This window comes from Balaenoptera physalus (assembly GCF_965194825.1).
Source record: "Balaenoptera physalus genome assembly, chromosome: 4".
NCBI lineage: Eukaryota > Metazoa > Chordata > Mammalia > Artiodactyla > Balaenopteridae > Balaenoptera > Balaenoptera physalus.
The window spans coordinates 67,030,461-67,051,095 of NC_138891.1; the positions used below are offsets into that span (position 1 = coordinate 67,030,461).

General features: G+C 38.7%; 1 protein-coding gene across 8 annotated transcripts in view; it reads left to right on the forward strand.

Annotated features, from left to right (window-relative positions):
• The window catches only part of LPP (LIM domain containing preferred translocation partner in lipoma), a 692,297-nt gene that overhangs the window by 281,343 nt on the left and 390,319 nt on the right, over positions 1-20,635 (forward strand). The window lies entirely within an intron of this gene.

The window sequence follows — 20,635 nt, forward strand, 5'->3', positions numbered from 1 at the left end:
TACATATAGTCAGCCATGATGCTAAATAGTCTTTATATACTACCTCTTCTGCTGCTTTAAATTAACTTCTAAAAAGGTTATTATTATTACTATTTCTCTCATTTTTCAGATGGGGAAACTGAGAAACAGAACACTAAGTAACATGCCCAATGTAATGAAGCTAATTAGTGGCATGTTTGTGGTTCTAAATTCTCTAGTCTCTAGCCTGATACTCTATTGTCTCTCACATGTATATCCTTTTCATTGAACTTTTTAAAATCATTTGTATTTTGTGTTAGCGTCTTTAGACAATTTGTGCTTTGTATATAAGTGTGTGTATGCATTACCTTTTTGGGTGTTTATTTTCAATTGTGTTCCAATTTGGAAGCGTGTACAAGTTGGTTTCAATTTTTTTTTTTTTTTTTTAATATTCAGCTTTTAAACCAAACTGGAACTAGTTTTGGTTTAAGGTGAGGATCTAAATTAATTTTTTAAATGACATATGTATATATGTCTTCGTGTTTCCATTTAATGAATAATCTTACCTTTACTCATTAATTTTGCGATCTCTTTTACTGTATATGTGTTTAGCGTACAGGCACGCATATCTTGTGCCATTAACGTCTGTCTATTCTTGTGTAAACACCTCCTCCTCATCAGTTTCATTTTAGATTTTCTTAGCCACCTTTGCAGTGTCTTTGCAAAGGAAGTGAACTTGCAGGAATCCAGTTCTGCCCCACTTAATTTTATTAAATGTTCTCCTCTGCGTCAGAGGACATGAGCAGTGTGCTAGCTTGTCATGGCTGGGATGGGACCTGAGTAGGAACTTTACCAGCTGTGCAGCCCTCCTGCTCACCCACCTTTTGGTGAGGTGGAGAGTAGACTTTAGCCAGCTTGTGTCCATTGCCTGTTCTATTCTAGGCTTTCCTGAGACACTTTTGCATCCTCTCTGTAATTTGATCATCATTAACATCCTTACACTGATGATGTGGAGGTGTTTACACAAGAATAGACAGACGTTAATGGCACAAAATATGCATGCCTGTACACTAAACACATATACAGTAAAAGAGATCGCAAAATTAATGAGTAAAGGTAAGATTATTCATTAAATGGAAGCACGAGAACTGTCTGTGGACCGATTTGTCCCAGGTTTACAGCAAGCCCATGACAGAGCCAGCACTGGCCCCTGTGCTGCTTTGTCCTTTTCATACCAGGGCATACTGAGAAAACTCTTCCCGTTTACAGTCTTTCATTTGTAAGCGTGCTTGAAACAGTGTTGGATTTGGAGTTTTGAGAGAAAGTGAGACCCAGTTCTTCTTCCCAAAGGTATGACTCCATTTAAATAAATAGAAATGCAGGTGTGTGTTTATGTTTCCAGCTCGTAGTCTAAAATCTTTATACGGTTTAAGTTATTTGCTACTGAAATCTTGGATTTCTTTTACAAAAGACATTTTTTGGGGGCGGTAGGGAGTAAAATTCTAAGTAAAATATGACAAAATCTGTGAGGTCCAATGTGGAAGGTACAAATGTGAATTTGAATTTAAATTAATTAAACTTAAATAGAATTTAAAAATTTAATCTCTCAGTCACTATAGCCACATTTCAAGCGCTCAAGAGAGCCACATTTGGTGAGTATTGACACAATATAGAACATTTCCAAAATTGCAGACATTTCTGTTGTACAGCATTGGTATACGTGATTCTACAGACAGAAGATTTAAGAAAAAGGAAGAAGTATTGAGGTGTACCTTATGGGGTTCTGTAAGTTTTAGTCAAAGGACTCTTTCTTTTTTTTTTTTTTTTTAAAGTTTGTATCTAATATGCTTTTCCTGATATGTGTGTGTTTTTTTTTTTTAATTAATTAATTTATTTATTTGTGGCTGTGTTGGGTCTTCGTTTCCGTGCGAGGGCTTTCTCCAGTTGCGGCAAGCGGGGGCCACTCTTCATCGCGGTGCGCGGGCCTCTCACTATCGCGGCCTCTCTTGTTGCGGAGCACAGGCTCCAGACGCGCAGGCTCAGTAATTGTGGCTCACGGGCCCAGCTGCTCCGCGGCATGTGGGATCTTCCCGGACCAGGGCTCGAACCCGTGTCCCCTGCGCTAGCAGGCAGACTCTCAACCACTGTGCCACCAGGGAAGCCCAAGAACTCTTTCTTTAATGATTGATGAAACAGTGAGATGCCATGATTTCACGGACAATAATCAACAGAACAACAAGATACAAAAATCATTTACTACAAGGGTAGATCAATATTTACTATACTCATTTTATAACTGAGGGGATTAAGAGAATCTCCACAGCCCAACACCTTAAATACTAGAGAAACAAAGGCTGCAGGTGTTTGAATAAAGTGTTGAGGTCTTTCTGTATCTAGAAATACGTGGTCTTTTTACATTTATACCTCTGACAGTTTGGGATGAACAGTCATTCTGAGTCCTTTAAATGTTAAGGAAGCTTAACGTTAGACTGTTTGGATTCAACACACTGGTCTAATTTTAGACCCAATTCGAGGCTGAAAAAGCCCTACTATTGAAAACAAACTAACAAAATCAAACTAGAACCCGCGTGGATGCCACGATCTTTAATCCATGATCTTTTATTCACAGGCAAATATGGAATTAGAACATGTGATGTGATACGTTCTGGGAATTTATTTATTATTTTAAGAATGTCCCTGACTGAAATTTAAATAAAAATAAAACCAAGAGTGTATCCCCCCACTTTAGTGACAGATAGAAATGAAACCTAGTAGAATTCCGTTTCTAGAGTACTCTGCTTTCAGTTTCATCCACCAGCACTCAGGATCTGGTGTTTGGTTTGTGACTGAGATGAGCTGGTGGGGGTCCACATGAGAAATTCCACAATGAATGAGCTGGAACCCTTTGGCGTTATGTCCAAGAAAGCTCACATGTCCTAGTTAAGGCTGTGTGAAGTGAACTGTACCTTCCTAGTGTGGTGGCCCCAAAGACTGTGTTTAATCCTCTGGTGTGAAGGCTTTCGCAAGTCTTTTCAAGAGCCTAAGTACCATAAAATACTCTCACAAAAGCCTTCATTGCAAAGAATGTGTGTGTCTGCTCATGTCAAGAGCTCTTAGTGAAGAACAATGTGCCTAAAGCCGTAATCTAATAAACAAACAGATAATCTAGTTCAGTTTTGTCTAAGTAATATAATGTCTCTATCAAACTATTTCCTGCACCTTGAGCTCTATTCACAAGGAAAGGGTTCTGCGTGGGAATGTGTGTATATTTTCTCTAAACAGGAGGGCATTGAGTTCCTGTGACTGGATGTCTTGTTTTTCTCTTCTGGGTAGCTCTGGTTGTTTATGGTGGGAATTTTCCGTCTTGGTAATTTGGTATTTTACTTGGTTTTATTGTAAAGGGTGGAAATGTGTACACCGTAACTTAAGAAATATTGTTGCATCACCTCCATCTCGGTTAACAAGGGCCAGGTCAGAAAGTTCTCACATGTTTTGAAGCCTGTCTACCAGATTTTTATATACTTATTAAGTCAAAGGGAATAAACTATTTCCAAGAAGCAGGTTTATGGATTCCCGAGGGGTAACATTTGCAAGAATTGACAGCCTAGGTACTCCCCTTCACACTGCTTAGGTGAGCACTCATTTGTCCTTTGGAAAATTATGGCCTTATAGTGAGTAAAATATAACTTTTTGGGAAATTCTGAATACAAACAGCTTCATTTTCAGTGAGGCAGAGAGGCACAGGAGTCAGGGTCAGACCGTAGGTATTGCCTACATTACAAGTTGCTTTTTGCGGGATCTTGCTTCAAGAATTATTTTATGTCCTATGCTTGGTAAGCACCTACTTGTAGTTGGGATAACTGTCCTATCATGGCATCAGAGGGCATTTTCTGACAATATCCATTAAAAAGAAACTTCAGTCTCTTATTGCCATTAATTGACTCTTGTACTTTAAGTCATGAAATCACAAACTACCAGTATTGAGAGGGCCTTTAAAGGCCATTTTACTAGGTCTGTTGGGTTTATAAAGCTCAGATCCTTATAATGTACACATCAAGTAGTTTTCTTGCCTCTACTTGAACACTTCCAGTCACTTCTCACTCACACATTCTCAAACCAGGTAATTTCTCTTCAGTCTTCACTGTTATGCCTTAGGATTTGTAAATGCAGTTACACTCTATTGATAGACATTTGTTAATGTTTCTGTGAAATTCTTAACATTTTTTGTAAGCAAACTTAATTTTTCTGTCTACATCTTAATAACGGTAAAGGCACATATTTTTATGTCCTTTAGTCTCAGTTATAGTTTTGTCTAAAGAGCTAACTATACTTGAAATAAAATGTATAGCTCTATCATTTTGCTAAATCATAACATTCATTTTTCTCAAAGTAATAGATTTTATCACCCCCCACCCCCACCCCCCGGCTTTTTAAGGCATTGCCATGTAGATCATCGTAAAAACATTGCCCTAACATTTTTCATTCTGTTTATGTGGTTCAAAGAGATGAAATAAGTTTCTCTAGGCTTTAGCTGGGGTCTGTGTGGGCAGGTTCCTAGTCTATCTAAGTTTCCTTATCCACAGAATTGACCTAAGAAAAGCAATCCCACAGGGAGAGTATGAAATTCTAATTCAAACTTACTTCTTAAAAGTCCTCAACCTAATATCTAATAGGGTTTCTTTTCTTAAATGTGGTATCAAGATGATTGTTCCCAAAAGAAAAGAACTACGTGTGTGGAACAAAATGAAACAACTTTAAATAATACATTTAAATTTAAAATATGGTGAAATAGGATGACATTTTCAGAAAATTGTGGGAAACTCCAGAAAACTTGTACCATGAAAGAGCTTTGACTCTTGGCTACACTGTGCTCCTATGCAGACGAACTGTCCTTTGAGGTTTATAGCACTGTGTGCACACTTCTCTTCTTTATGACACCTGTGGTTAGCACAATAATGGCCCCAAAGGTGTCCATGTCCTAATCTCCAGAGCGTGTGAATATGTCCAGTTACATGGCAAAGGGGATAAAGGTTGCAGATGGAATTAAGGGTCCTTAATCATGAGGGTCTGTAGAAATGAATGATGGAGATGGAAGAGGTCTTTGGAGTGATGTGATTTGAGAAAGATCTCAATAGCCTTTGCTGACTTTGAACATGGAGGAAGGGGGCCACAAGCCACAGAATAATGGTGGCCTCTAGAAGCTGGAAAAGCAAGGGAATGGATTCCCTAGAGACTCCAGCAAGGAATGCAACCCTGCTGACGCCTTGATTTTAGCCCAGTGAGACTCATGACAGCCTTCTTATTTACAGAAGTGTATGAAATACATTTGTGTTGTGTTTAAACAATTTTTTGTGGTAAGTTTTTGAAGCAGCAGTAGAAAACTGATACAATATTATGTTGATATTACCTGTTTATGTCTCTTCGCTCCTCTAGACAATGAATTTCTCAAAGGCAACAAGTTGTCATTAAAAAAAACTTAGCACTATTCTACCTTAAAGGAGTAAAATTTTCTGTCAAACACCGGAGAGATCTAGTATTTACCGAGTGTGTATATACCTTCTACCCAGCATTGCCCTAATCATTGTGCTTTGCAAATTTTGCTTACTCCCTAGGAACACTGTTTAACCTTACCGAATCTTAATCTTCTCATCTATAAAATGAGTTCAAGGGCTGGATCTGGGTTGCCAAATTTTTCTGGAAGTCAAGATGGAAAATATTTTAGGTTTTGCTGGCTGTAAGGTCTTTGTCTCAACTACTCAATTCTGCCAACAGAACACAAAAGCAGCCATAGACGAAAAATGAGTTCATGACTGTAGCTGTGTTCCAATAAAACTTTATTTACAAAACAGGAGACAGTCTGGATTTGGCCATTGTTTGCTGACTCATAGATTAGCAGAACCTCCTTATTCCATTCTAATTCCTTTCTAACCTGATGATTTTGTGAGTTTATAAAGTTGTACCATTAGTGCCAGTTAAGCCATGCAAGTGCCAGTAGGACTTGAAGAGGTAACTCAGGTAACGGGATGGGTCTGTTTATAAGAAGAAGCATGGTATTGCCAGCTTGAGTGTCAGGAAGGGAACTGCCACCAAGTCCTTGGCAAACGGACCTGGGACAAACACTCTTAAGGATGAGACATAAGGAGAACCTTGAATGCCAAGGCTGAGCTCATTGAACTTGAAACTCAAAAGAAGTGGAACTACTGTTGGAGAAGTAAAAGGGAGCAATAAATCCATTGCCCTCCAGAATGAAAGACCTTCTGAGACAGCTGGCCAAATGAAGCAGGAGGAGGGAACGAGGTCTGCATTTAGCTAAATTATGTCTTTGGGCAGCCAGACCAGGTCTGTTAAAATAACAAAGTGCCTGAACTTCTGCCCAGAACACGTCACCAAACTTTGCACTGGGGACCGTCTCCTATCACATGACTTCCTAATCTGAGGAAGTGAAGAAAGCAGAGTGAATGAAATACAAAGAATGAGGTTTTTCTTGGAGTACCTCCCTAGAGACAAAATCTGACTTTTCAGGAGATTACTGTTTGAATTCTCTATTCTAATTCAAAAAAACGTAAGTTTATGAATCTAATAGATTTTGCAGCATCTAATAGGTTTTGAAGGCCTTTTGACGTTTTCTCGTGATGCAGGACTTGCCCATTGCAGGTGTGAGGGTGTGGGTTTATAGGTCAACGTGGGCCAAGAAGAGCCCATTCAGACCTCAGTGAAAGGCACTGGGGTTTGGGGATGTTCTTGTTTGTTTGACTGCCTGGTTGTGGTGGTGGTGGTGGTTTTGCCTTGGCTATTTTGGCAGGTTTTCAGGACAAAACTGACCTCTTTGATTGATTCATCACAATAGCTTGTTTATGTCTTACAAATTGTTCAAGAACAGTTTGTCCATAATAAAAGTGACCTAGTAATACTCCCAGACCCAAGGAAATGTTGGGTTAATCAGTCACAGAAGCACTTGATGTGCCAAGTTAGTGCCACCTCAGGGCTCTTTATGTGGTTCCTTTCCAAGATTTCTGAACATTCCGGGGAGAGCACAGTATTTGTTTATTTGGCTGCTACGACTTCATTCTGCTATTGTTTCAGTTACACTCCTATGCCCCTCTGTCTCTCTCTCTCTCCTCCCCTCCCCTGCACCACTCTCACTCTCTCTCCCTCACACATACATACACTTATTTTGAGACTGATAACCACTCAGATTCATCCTTTAAAGGATAACTTAATTTGGCTGGGATTCAACTTGTAGTTGTCAAGAATTTGTGCATATACCCACTCAGCAAATATTTTCTTAACTCTTGTCCATATCAACTCTCTGAGGCATGGGAAGAGGTACTTTTGGGCTAGAGTGATGAATCGTACGTGATGTGTGCCCTCAAGGAACACACGGTGCAGGTACATGGGTCCTGTATTCTCAACAAGATGCATCATGAACATGCTCTCCAAGGGCTCTGGAGGGTGAGAGTTGGGAAGGTGCTTTTGTCGGGAGGCAGCCAAGAAAGGCTGTGTCGCGTTGGCAGGTGACCTGGGCTCCAGGAAGAGCTTGGGTTTCAAAATGAAAAATGGTGGAGAGGGAGGTCTTGATGCAGACAAAGGCATGAGCAAATTATTAGAGTCAAGGAACGTAGTCGGATATATGACTGGGTATGTGGCTGAGCAAAAGTCAGTGTTCTGAAGTGCTGAACTTGCAGCGCTGGTGCTGGCAGCAGTGATCTCAAAGAATGCATACTCACCGGAGCACTCCAGGAGGGTATACACTGGAGTGAACTTGTCACATTGCTCTCTATTTTCTCCTAAGAGGCCCATCCTGTTTAAGGATTCTGCCTGTGCCAGATGAGGTCCTGTCAGATTTTGGGAAACCTGGACCAGGGGTCTTACCAAGCCTCTAGTATTCCCAAGCCATCCTTCTCTAAAACTCCAGCACAGTTGCCATTGACTCAATTGGCCATGTATGTGAGGGTTCATTTCTAGGCTCTCTATTCTATTTCTCTGGTCATTATGTCTTTCCTCATGCCAGCACCATACTGTTTTGATTGCTGTAACTTTGTGGTGAGTTTTGAAACCAGGAAGGGAGAATTCTCCAACTTTGTCCCTTCCCCCCCCCACCCAAGATTGTTTTGGTTATTTGGGGGCCAATGGAAGTTTTCAAGCTGGCAACAGTGTATAAGATTAGTTGGAAAGGACTAGGCTGGGAAGAATGAAAACTATTTAGGCTGTTTCATAAGTCTAGATATGAAGTAACTCGTCATTAAGTATTTTGGTGGCAGTCGAGTTGGAGAGCAGTAAATGGATTTGGAATATTTGGAATAATTTAATATGGCTTGCTATATTCAGTGTGAACGAATGAGACAAAAAAGAGAAATGGGGTTTTCTCCCAACCTTTGTGATTGGAAGAATTGTACTGAAATAAATAGAAAAATAAAGGGCACAAGAGGAGCTGAGCAGGTCTGTGGGTTAGGGGATCTGAATTCAGTTTTGAACACTGAGCTAGAGGTTCAGATGGGGATGCCCAGCCATCAGTTACAGATGCCGACGTGGAATAAATGAGTGTCATGGTTATTCTGGGTCTTCTGTTGCTTATAAATGGTGTAGAATTTTTTTTTTTTTAATGTAATGCATTTACGGTTACCATGGTGGCAAGAGCCAAATGAAGGGACGTGGTTGGCAAGAGCAGCAAAGATGGAGATCTGGTGAAAGGTAATTTCATGAAGCTTCTGTGCATTGCCTTAGCTCAGAGGAAAGAGAACGCTAGATGCTGTTGACATGTGTTTTATTTTGAAGTGACTGTTATTACCAGCGTCTCTAATCCTTAGCCTTGATCTCTTGGAGCCTAATGTTCCTGTTCTCCAGCTGAGAGAGACTAATTCACCATCTTGTGTTGTAAACACTCACTCATTTTAACTGATTACACCTCCAATGATTCTCAAATCACTAAAATTACTAATTGCTATTCCTTACACATCAAAGAATGAATCCTGAATAATTAACCCCAAATAAAATTAAATGAATTGGCCCTTTTAATTAGAGTCCCTGCTGCTGTTTGTTCTGAGCTTCCTTTTCTTACTGTTAAGAGACTTTAAGAATGATTAAAACTGTTTAAGACTTAAACAGCCAGTGACCTTTTAATACAATATAAACCCATGAAAGCAATATTTCAGCTAGCAGGTGGTGAAGTAAATTTTTAGAGCAAGTACCTGTCAGCTCCAGTATTCTTTTGGGAAAAAAGAAAACATGCCAAAAAACAACCACCTTGAGATGAAATGAGTGTCTCTGTTTGATTATTTTTAAAGCATTTATGCATTTGCTAAGCCTCAGTCTCGATGAAATGGCAGGGTTGAAGGAGAGTGAGTAACGTTGGCATCATTTTATATAAATAGTAACAAGAATTTCTCAGTGAGAAGGATTTGAAGTCATTTGTGCATAAAAGATGAAGACTGGAGAAATCACACAAAGCCCCTGGTCTCAGACAGCCCTTCTTATCCTCAGGGAGTCTCCTGAGGCAGGGAAATGGGCTCACACAGTCGGGCCAAGGAAGCGTGGTGGGATTTCATCGCTGCTGATCGTCACGCTAGGATTCCCAGCCTATCCATGCTGCATTTAGCCTGGGTGTTATTGAAGATATTTCACGTGTTTCTGATCATCTAATCCAAGTCTCCTAAATAGTAAGAACCTCTTCTCTTCTTCATAGTCTTCTGAAGTTGTAGGGGCCGAGCAGGTTTCCTCCGTATTCTTAAGCAGCCTCAGTTTCTCACACTAAATTTGCCATCTATCGTGGTAAATATGTCCTCAGCCAGAAGTTAGGGGATGCAGGGTCACAGTGGGTTTCTTGGTATGGTTCTACACTATATGTGTTTCTCTTTACCACACTGGTTGAAATTTCTCCATGTGTAAAATAAAAGCCCTGGCACATAGAAGGCACCCAATCAATGACTTTTTTTCTTAAAGTTTAAAAAATAAAATTTTACTTTTCACTTTGAAATGATCTCAGACTTCACACAAACGTTGAAAAATAATATAAAGGATTCTCACTTAGCCTTTATATCCAGTTTCCCCAAATGTTGATATCTTACATAATCATAGGACAGTTACCAAAATTAGGCAATTAACACACTGACCACAATACTTCTTGCTAATATATAGACTTTATTCAGAGTTAATCAATTATTCTATTAAGATTCTTTTTCTGGTCTAGGACCCTATCCAGAATCACAAGTTGCATTTAGTTGCCTTGTCTTCTTAGTCTTCTGTAAGCTAGGATAGCTTCTCAGTCTTAGTTTGTCTTTTATGAAGGTCAGTGACTCTTAACCAGGGCTACATGTCAGAATCATGTGGGGAGCATGTCAAGATACTTGTGTCTGGGTCCCAACCCCAAAGGTTCTGATCTAAGAATTGTAGAGTGGGGCCTCGCTGTATGCAGTAAAAGAAAGTGCTTCCCGAGATGCTGATGCGTACCTTCGTTTAAAAGTCAGAGCTGTTTCAACACCTCAAGCACTACCATTTTGTGTTTCTATTCACATAACATCTCTCCTTCCACTTCCTTCATTTCCCTGTTCCTCTTCCATTCCCAAGTCTCCTTTATGGACAGAAACCTGACCCTCCAACATTCCTGGAGGATTTGAAGGAGTTTCTAGATACGTTGTGGGATAAGATACTGTTAAGACCTATCTACAGACCTTTTATTGCGGAAGAAAGATCAAGTACAGTACACGTGGTTGCAGTGTTTCTTGAGATGAGGGTGTCCCCATAGCCAGGTGGTGACTTAGGGATGAGGACTCAGGGCCTGTATCCTGAAGACATGCTCCGAGTAAGTTAATGTGAAAAAACAATGACAGCAACAACAATAGCAATGACAACAACAACAGCAAAACTAGGTGGCTTCTTTAAGACCGATGTTATTAACTGTCCAGCTATGAGCATCACGCAGAACCTATCACACCCCCGCCCCCAGTACTATAGTGTATTGACCTTATGTCAGTAATTGAAAAGGGGCAAAATGGTCCATGGTAGAAATACATATGTTCATTTTTTCAGAGTTCAATTCAGTTTAATATAATATAGATTTATAATAATAATCATTTATAATAGTAATATTATTACTGTTCATCAAGCATCTCCTGTGTGCTCTATGTGCCCTCTAAAACAGAGAGCCTGCTCTCAAGGTGCTTATAGTCTAGTAGGAGAAACCAGTAGATATGCAATTAAACTAACAGAGAGCAGAATATGTGCTCCAATAGAGCTAAATCAAGAAGGAGCAATATGTTGTCACTGGAAGTGACGATGGGTCACTCTCTCCAGATATAGCAGTGGTGAAATAAGTTTAAATGAGCTATTTAAAGTGTTTTTATTCTGCAACTATCATCCCTCCAGCTCCATCACCATCTTTGGAAGGAAGGTAAGCTTCTGGCCTCAGTGGCTGCCACAGGGTGACGTCCCATCTCCAAGAAAAAAGAGTATTTTTGGAATAGTCTCTCAGCACATTGATATTTGTTTGCCAGCTTCTTTTTTCAGTGGTAAGTTAAGATTTTTTTGTTTCTCTAGACTGATGCCTCATTCTGTGTCCACGGCATGAATTTTTAATTTTTAAACTGAGAGAATTTCACTTTTTGGTGTGGGGCTAAAGGTATCTCAATAGTTGGTAGAAGATTGATGCTTAGGCTTAAATCATTGCCCTGTTTATTTTGAATGCCCATCTTTGGAAGCCAAATTATATGGTGTGGTTTGTTGTTTCGGTAGAAATTACTGTCTTTTTGTAAGACAATTGACACTTGGTGGATTCAAAAATGCTATTTGGTTTTACTCCATTTGGAGAACCAGACTGTCCTCCTAATTTCATATTATTTGAAAATCATTCAGTGTTTCTTGACTAAGAAAGTGAATCTGTTTTTCAACAAATGGAGACCCCTATGTGATAGAGAAATACAGCATACTTAGATATGATGCCCTAAGGTATTTCACCTTCACGCAGACTATTTATTTGTGGTCAAACATGAGGACTATTGAACTCAGTGACGACCCAGGGATTCTGTATTAGCTAGATGTAGAGTGAAACTGTCCATCTGAAAATCAGGGAGACTTCATCTACTTTAGGATAATCATTCTTCCTGCTTTTAATTTGAGAATCTGTAAGAGCATTTCAAGCTAAGTTATTTAGAAGGATGACGGAGACATTACATTTTGGCTTGGGTAAATATAGTGATGCATTAAAATTAAACACTGGCTTAAGTAGATTCTGCAATTCATTTCGAAGTATCTTCCTTTTGATTTTTTAAAAATGCATGCCTATAATTCACATTTATTGTATAACAATTAAACCAAAAGGAGAAGGCATGAGCTGTAAACAACCATCCCATGAGCTATAAACAACATTGTTAACGTATACAAAATATTTATACAGAAATAGTGCCATATTATAAACAATATTCAGTAGCCCATTTTTTTCCTCACAAGGTAATACATCAGAAACAGCTTTTCATGTACTTGTACCAGATACCCCATGACTCACACCTTCACTAGATTTAAGTCTTTGTTCAAATATCACCTCCATGAGACATTTTCCAACCTTTCTCTTTAAAACTGCAACGTTCCACCATCACCCTAGCAGTCCTTTCCCCCTTCCTTGCCCTATATATCTGTATAGTACTTATCAAGATTTGATATCAAGTATGTTTTATGTAATTTATTTTTTAAGTGTTCTTCTTCTCCTGATAGAGTATAAATTACACGAGTGCCGCTCTTTGTGTTTGTTTTATTTATTTGTTTGTTCGATGTTTCCTTCTGGTGTCTAAAATAATCCCTGGCACATAGAAGGCACCCAATCAATGACTAAATAGATGTCAGATCTAGATCAACATCATCATTTTGATGGCAACACAATTTTCCAGTGTGTGACTGACTTCAATTGATATTTTTTTACCCAAATTTTATTGATGAATAGTCTGATCATTTCCATTGTGTTTCACTGTGATTAAGATTCTTTAACCTGCTTCCCTGTATAGTCTTTAGTCACTGCTTTAGTAGGATAATTTATTAAAAGTGGTATTGCTGCATCAAAGTGTATAAACATTTTTAAGGCTTTTGATACCTGTTGCCAAATTTTCTTGAGAAAGTTTTATCTTTAACACTCCTATTTATATATAAGTAGCATACGAGTGCTGAATTTCTTATATCGTCTTATACCATTATTGTGTTTCATCACTCTTTAATTTTGACCTTTCATTTAAATAACATGACTTAGAAAATTAAGTACTATCAGAATCAAAAATTTGTTTGCTTTTTAGTTAAGCAGCAGAAAATAAAAATGGAAGAAAAGTAGAAAGGTTTCTCTTCTAATATATCATTATATATAACAAAAGCATGAACTCCAAAAATGTCTAGTGTGAGAACTAGAGAACTGAAGCTACTTGGTTGAGGTCACATATCTTCCCATTTACAGATGAAGACGTGTCATTTAAGGGGGGCAGTACTGTTGCTATTTTGATGACAGTGAGGACAGGGAACCAGGGATGCCCAACCTTGCCCTGATAATTATCAGTTCTGCCCGTGAGTTCTCAAAGGGGCTGCACACTGAAGGAACAGGAAAAAAATGGAAATTCAGGAGCTGCCTTATTAGTAGCTCCGTGAGTGCTTAATCCAGGAAAGAGGTCTGTGGTCACTCTGAGATGGTGCCTAGGCTTTGGCTCTGGGAATAAGCAGGCTTTTTATCCTATCTCTAATAGGAGCCACACATTGAGTAAATCAGTGCAACTCCTTTCATATTTTTTAGTTACAACCTATGGGTAGTAAATAGATTGAGAAGACCGGGAGGTGATGCATTAAATGGGCCTTATCCTCAATGGTTCCTTGATCTCTGCCATATCCCAATATTTCCTGGTGGTTTTTGAAAACCTATGACACATTTCTAGGTACTGAAAATTCTCTTTTGAATTGTGTGTATGTGTTATTTTAAAATAAGTGGGTAGAACAGTGACCGGTTAGAAATTTGTATAACGAAAAGTGAGTTTCTCTTCCACTCTTGTTCCCCAGTTGCAAAATTGATCTTCTTAGAGGCAACTTGCCTTTAACAATTTCTTGGGAATCTACTTCAAAGGTACTCCCTGATAATACAGGCATATATGTATATATGTTATCACACAAATAACATTTACTTAATGTCATAAATCTTGATACTTCATTTTTAAAAGATTTTACCCAGTGTGCTTTCTGATGGAGTTTTCTTGGTGGCACATGTGTTTTAATGCAAACTGAAGATGGATTTGAGGGTAAAATTGTAAACAAAGTCTTCAGTTGCTTGGTTTCATAATAAATTGCCTCTCATTTATGAGGAGAATGCTACAGCTGTGATATAACTCAACCACCTTACAGGGATTTTTCACTCCTGTTCTATTTATTGTATCTTCTCACTTGTTCTCTTTTCTCACCCTTGCTCAGAGAGCTTCATCTTCTCAGATTTGGTCTTCTCTACTGAGTAGGCAAATGTAGACTCAGCTGCTCTTTTGTGCATAAGTGAAAAGAAAAAAATGTCATCTATCATGTACACATTGTACAAGTCACTTACATACAGTTTAGCTTAGCAGTGTTCAGACTGTGGATTGAGACCCATTTATGGGTCACAGTCACTTTAGTGGGTCACACACAACACCTTTAAAGTAAATAAATAACAGAGAAGATGTCAGTGTGGATTACATGCAATAAGTATGGTTTCATGAAACCCTTGTTTCAGATATACATGTACTTACACATGTCCAGATAGGAATTTTGCATCATCATATAAAAGGTTATTTCTTTACTTCTAGGTTGTAGTCAAAAAAAAGTCCAGAGTCTCAGTTTTAACTGGGTTGATCTGCAGAGTGACACCGTGAAGTGGCTATTGTTATACTCATTTAATAGGTGACGAAAACTGAACCTGAGATGGTAGCAGTGCCTTTTCCAAAGTAAAGGGTTGAGCTAGGCTTTGTGTTTTAAGTTTTTGGGCTTGAAATTTTGTACTATTTTCTTTGGAACATATTTCCTTTCTCTATTAGTTACTATTAATGGAAAAGAATAACTGTCTTTACTTGAAGCTTATGATCTGGTCACCATAATTATTTTTATTTCGTGTGTGTGTGTGTGTGTGTGTGTGTGTGTGTGTGTGTGTGTGTTCCAAACCAATCTCTTGTGTACTCATAATTTAAATTCTTAATTTGAGGAGCTCCAAAGTAATTTTATTTATAATTACCTTAAAGTTTAGATTTTCCTTAAACAACCAGAATTTCTCCATTTAAGGAAGTTAGAGAGCCAACATCTGCCAACTGCCAGAGCCCTTCATGTGCGGTCTACAGATCTACATCAGCATCACCTGGGAGCATGTGAGAAATGCAGAATCTCAGGCCTCACCCCAGACCTGGCGAATCAGAGCCTGCATTTTAGCTGGATCCTTTTGGTGATTTGAACATTGATGTTTGAAAAGCACCTAAGACACCAGGTCATTTAAAAAAAAAAAGCAATTGAGTGATTAAATGGCTTTTTATTCATTTAGTTTTTCAGCCTACGTTTACTGAGGGATGACATGGCCCAAACCTTATGCCAAGTGGTGGGGATATAAAGATAAATTATGAGTGGGCTCTGTTTGTTAGGAGTTTCAGTTCTTACTAGGAGAGAATGGCCATGAACACATAAATGCAATCAAGTATTATAGATGCTGGGATAGAACCTGTATGAGGCACAAAAGGGGCTGTTATCTAAATCCGTATGTGTGTGTGTATGTAGGTTTACATGGATATTTGGATCAAGAAGAAGGAGAATGATGCTTGCTTTTTTTTTTTTTTTTAACCATAGTAAATGAATCCAGACTTTATTGATGATCTGAGTTTAATTACTCCCTTGTACTTTTGCACTACAATCATATATAACCAGTAACCGTCTTCTTTGTTGGTAAATTCTTGTTATTTTCTCCCTCTCACGGGGGACGTCATATCATGAAGGGCTAAGCAAACTGTTTTCAGGTAGATGCCTTTTATATATGCCTGAGCCATGTTACTGGGGTAGCTACAGTGGGTGATAACTCAGTTACAATCAAGTAGCCACGTCTGCTTCTCAGTGCCACTGCCTTTTAAATACCCCTAGACTAGAAAGGGTAGCTTGAGAAAATATAAATAGCTGGGTTTCTGGGAGTTTTTCCTCACTCTCTTCAAGTTAATGGTATGCATTAACAGGCTATTTTCTGATGTCAACTGGAATAAAGTAGTGTTTGGGAATCAGGGATATAATACTTTATTTGCCGAACTCACCTGAACTGCCTCATGGTGCCACATCTGGCACAAAGCAAAAACCTTTTGAATATTAGCTGAATGAGATGGGATGGTGTAGAGCAAATTAAGCAAGATCTTTCCTTGCTTCTCTCCAAGGCATTGTGAGCATCTATTTCCAGCTCTGCATTTCACTAGCAGTGTAACTTTGGAGTAAATCATTTTAGCTGGTAATTGAGGAATAAATGTATTTTGCGTGTTGGGTAGGCTTTGTATGGTGAGGAAAACGGTGAGGAGGAAACCAGGTTTATAGACATGTGTCTGTGACTACTCCACTCCTAATAAAACCAAATATTTCTTTCTTAGCTTTTATGCATCACTGCATTCCCCAGTTGCCTGATGTGTGTCCATTTTTGACTTGCCTGTTTGATCTATTCAGTGCCCCTGTAATTCACAGGGTCTGGGAGTTCACTTGGATTTCCCCAGCAAGCCCAGAGGGCAGGGCATGCACTAATGTGAAGGTCTACAGCTTAGCATTGCTGGTTGTAAGATACTACAGCTGATTCCGTCCAGGTGCTTTTTCCTCTAGGAGGGTTGCCCCGCAAGCATCTCAGACAAGTGCTCTTTCATCGTTTGAAGAAATCTACTGTAAACGAAAGGATCTTCCCCCGCAACATTTATATACACACATTTTGTTCTGTCCTTTTTGCCATCTTCCTTAAACATGGAAATTGTGCCTTCTCTCTTAAGCTGAACTTACTGTTACTTAGAGGCATTTCCCTCTGTTGACCTGCCTGTTAAAGTGGTGAGCCTGAAGTCAGAATTCTCATAATAGTTCTTAGTCTGATTTAAAACTCTTTACGAAGAGTTTTTCGTTCCAACTGTCTTAACTAGTCATGCTTCCCTTCAAAGGACCCATTTTCTATCCCTTTATCATGTGTGTGTGTCTGTTTTCTAGACATTTACCCAGTCCTCCACATCCTTTTAAAATGTGAGCTCCACTCTGAACAATGTAGCAAGAAGCCTACGATGATTGAGCTTGAAAGATGGAAAACTTTGGTCTAACTTAGTAACTGATTAAAATAAGCAGATACGTATTATGATGTTATCACTATGACTTTAATAATCTGCCTAATCTTGCCTAGAACACATGGTCTAGATTTATGTTGTTTTCAAGATATTTCTTTTAAAAAAATACATTCTGTTTTCTTTCTCGGTTCCTTTTCACCCTCCCAGGACTCTCATCAACTTGCACCTCACTTTATTTAATTTCTATGACAGAAGTATAGGGTCAAGAAGGATATAGTTGGAAGGGACCTCAGAGACAGGCAGGTGTACTTTTTATTCTAAGACAAGTTTGCTCTGAGAATTTGGGCAGTTCATGTGTCTTTTGTGGGCCTCTGTTTCTACCTTCATAATATATCTCCAAGATTTTGGTCAGTTCTGATACTGTTTAATGCTCTGACAATTCCTATGACATAAAGAATCTGGTAAAGTATAAGAAGGTGCTGAGAAATTCTCTTTTAAATTGAATATGAAGACGACATAGGTCCAGATAGAACATTTGAACCTGAAAATTAAGCTGTGAAGTAGAATTTGATCATCAAGTCTCCATCAACCTAGACATCTTTGCTGATCACTTAAAACTTCATTGTGAGCTTTTGTCTCATACATTATGACTTTTAAAGGTAGAAAAGATCTTGGTGACGATCCTTTTTACTTGACAGGTATTTCATTTTTTTTTGAAGGCCAGTGAGTTTCTCAGTCCTGGCTGCACATTAGCATTATCTGGGTTTTAAAGGAATATGGGCATCTGATCCCTTCTCCCCATTCCTTTTCCCCATCCCTGAGATTCTGAATGCATTGGTATGAGATAGGGTTTGGGCATCGGCATTTTTAGATAAGATTCCTTGGTGATTCTAGTACCTAGCCAATGTTTAGAACTCTTAGATGGAGTTAATAATGATTTATGAGACTTATAATTTTCATAAGGATATAGACAACATATATCTTCAGATGTGTACACCCAGAAGGATGAGAGAAGTAGAGATGTTTCTATATGACATGCCATTGAACCTTTCCAATTCTATGGGGTCCAAAGTAGGAATACTATGACACTTTGCTTAATGCAATGGTTCTCAAAGTGTGGTCACCAGGAGCACCAGCATCACCTGGGGATTTATTAGGAATGCAAATTATCAGACCCTGACCCAGACCTACTGAATCAGAGCTTCTGGGGGTGGGTCCCAGCAATCTGTGTTTTAAGGAGACCTTCCAGCGATCCTAGTGAGCTCTAAAGTTTCAGAACCATCAGCATAGAGAGTTGTTGTGGGAGTAAGAGGTAGCCTAGGAAAATCTTAGCTCAGTGCCTGGTGCATGGTGAGAGTCCAAAAAACAGAGTATTCTGAAGATAGTGTGTTTGACTTCTGGGTAGCCTGAATATGGCTGGGAGCTAGACTTGACAGCTGTTAGCTACTCTTCCAACTCTAAGACTGTTACTTTTTTAAAATTTATTTTATTGAAGTATAGTTGATTTACAATGTGTTAATTTCTGCTGTATAGCACAGTAATTCAGTCATACATATATGTGCATTCTTTTTCATATTCTTTTCCACTATGGTTTATCATAAGATATTGAATATAGTTCCCTGTGTTATACAGTAGGACCTTGTTGTTTATCCATTCTATATATAATAGTTTGCATCTGCTAATCGTAAACTCCCAATCCATCCCTACCCCACCTCCCCCTCCCTCTTGGCAACCACAAATCTGTTCTCTGTGTAAGACTGTTATTTATAAGGCAAATGGAGCTCAACTGAACCATCTCAAAGGTGTATCAGAACAATCAGTCCAAGTCACCATCCTTCCACTGTGAGATTTAGACTCTTTCTCTTCTGAAGACCTAAGTTGTGATGTTTTGGTACTATCCAACAGTGACTCACTGAGTGGTAGAGACTATACTCTACCACTAAGTGTTGAACAGCTGAAATGCAAGGAAAAACTATTTATCCATAGAGGAGGACAGTTCCCCAACACGTCTAAAACATTATTGCTAAAAGGAAGAGGGCACATAGAGAAATTTTTTTTAGAAAATGAAGGTTTCCTTTTCTTAATAGAATTTCTTGCAAAGAACATTTAAAAAGATTCCATACCAAGAACCGAAGAAACGATGTTAGATTTCCTAGTATCCTAAAGCCTGGATAGTGTATAGCTTTCCAAATTGGATGTTTCTTACTCCAGTTTCTCCTAATCTTGTCCTGCACACACTTTTAGCTTAGTCTTTAGTAAATCATATTCTTAGAAGTGTTTCCTTCTCAGAAATCCCTAATGGATCCTCACTGCATGCACAATAAAATTCAAACTCTATGCTAGATGTGGGACACACTTAAAAGCTTATTTTCATACTGCTTTAATTTTTATAACCTACTAGTGTTATTTTACATTCCTATGTTTATGCTGTATTGTAACTTGCTTTTTATTCTCTAGACCCTGATTTTTTTTTTTTTTTTTTTTTTTTTACCATTATGCCTCTATTTTCCTTTATTTCTGTCTAATGTGAACTTACTATCTACATCATAATGTTCAGGGACAATTTAAATACTCCAGTAAAGCTTCCTTGTTACTCCAAATGAATGTAAGCTTTCCTTTATCTTAACTTCCAAAAGAGTTTGTAGAGCTTAATAAATTGCACCTTGTGTTACCTTACCTGTTTACACATTTTTTTCCTTCTCTGCTTGACTGAAAATTTATTGAGAACAAGCAACAAGTCTCATACACCTCAGTAATCCACCACTCCAAGCACCTTCCCTGTTCTGGCTAAATGTACTTGACGCGCTTCTACACCAGCTTTATGTCACTTCTAAGTATCCCGTCTGATCCTTATTATTCTGAAAGTTAAGGATGCTAATTAAACGAGGAGAACTTAGGGAATAATTGCTGGGCAGGACAAAAAGTTATGTGTCAAAGCCAATTAACAAAGCAGTAAAATGCCAGCTAATGCAAATCTTCCTTGACTTATGATGGGGTTGCATCGTGAAAAACCCACTGTAAGTTGAAAATATTAAGTGGAAAATGTATTTAATACACCTAATCTACCAAACATCATAGCTTAGCCTTGCCTACCTTAAACATGCCCAGAACACTTACATTTAGCCTACAGTTGGGCAAAATCATGTAACACAAAGCCTATTTTATAATAAAAAGTTGAGTATATTATGTCATGTATTGGGCACTGTACTGAAAGTGAAGAACAGAATGGTTGTGAGGGCACAGAATGGTTGTAAGTGTATGGGTCGTTCACCCCGGCGATCTCCTGGCTGACTGGGAGCTGTGGCTGCCTGCCGAAGCCCAGCATCACAACAGTATTGCACCCCATATGATTGGCCCAGGAATAGATCAAAATTCAAAGTACGTTTTTTGTTGAATGCCTGTTGCTTTTGCACCGTGGTAAAGTCGAGAAA